The sequence below is a fragment of the Rattus norvegicus genome, chromosome 2 (genome assembly GCF_021556685.1).
Source record: "Rattus norvegicus strain SHRSP/BbbUtx chromosome 2, alternate assembly SHRSP_T2T, whole genome shotgun sequence".
Lineage (NCBI taxonomy): Eukaryota > Metazoa > Chordata > Mammalia > Rodentia > Muridae > Rattus > Rattus norvegicus.
In genome coordinates, this window is record NC_141535.1 from 4,622,768 (window position 1) to 4,623,800 (window position 1,033).

Consider the following 1,033-nt stretch of genomic DNA (forward strand, 5'->3'; position numbering starts at 1 on the left):
ACAGCTCCCAAAGGAAACCGATTTCAACACACCTTATTGATCCCATAAGTTCAACCAGGCAGACAGTGGTTATACTCGACAGATGATGTTACACAACACAACTTAGGTATTTCAAATGGACAAGAAGTTAGTATCAGAGCAGTGTCTCAGGATGAAGTTTAAGTGGGGCTTCCTGTCCAGTACTTTGAGGTCTACAGATGGATCTAGAAAATTCACTACTGTGGAAAATGAAGACTTGGGTTGAATGGGGAAGGGAGGCCCGGGCCTTGGTGACTAATGGTTGTAACTCTGTCCTTCTCGTGGCTGTGGCAGCTTCATGTCCTCTTTTGACATCATTAAGCGCCTCAGTTCCTGCAGGATGACTTTGATGCTGTGGCAATTCTGTCACTTTGCCAGCACTGCCATGGCTTGGGGATCCACCACTCCATTGGAACTGCTCAAGCCGTTCATAATGACTCTTGTTACAAATCTCACAGACTGGGATGCTTCAGGATACTAGAGTGGCCCACACTCTATCTTAAGGCTGTAAATTCGGTTTTCATAAATTGTTTGTAGAGGTCCAATTATCATGCCTGTCCATCTTGTGAGTGTCATGTCCTCATCGTCCTCCAGACCCTAGCTAACTGTGCTTTTGCCTACTCCTTTCTGGCCTTCTTCCAGCTCTTCCAACAGTTGGAAATCTTGAAGGACTTTTATTCCTGAGCCTGTGGTGGCTGCCATCTTGTGTCGCTATCGCTCAAAGTCAGTCCTTCCTTTCTTCCTCTACCTCTAGGTCCCTAGTTCCTTCACTCTCTCTCGTTCTCCCTCTCTGTCTCTCTCTCTCTCTCTCTCTCTCTCTCTCACTCACTCACTCTTTTTACCACAGGGTCTCATAAATCCTAGACTTGCCTGAAGCTCACTACATATCCAGTGATGACTTTGAATGTCTGATATTCATCAATAAATTATAGATATGAACAACCATGCCTGATCTTGTACAGTTTTTCAACTCATCCAAAGGTGTCTTCCATACTGGCATGTAGCCTGTCAAATG

The 1,033-nt window shown here is 45.1% G+C and overlaps 1 pseudogene; it reads right to left on the minus strand.

Annotated features, from left to right (window-relative positions):
• Positions 1-273: 273 nt before the first annotated feature.
• LOC148006620 (ubiquitin-conjugating enzyme E2 variant 1-like) lies at positions 274-720 on the minus strand (annotated as a pseudogene).
• Between the last annotated feature and the right edge of the window lie 313 nt (positions 721-1,033).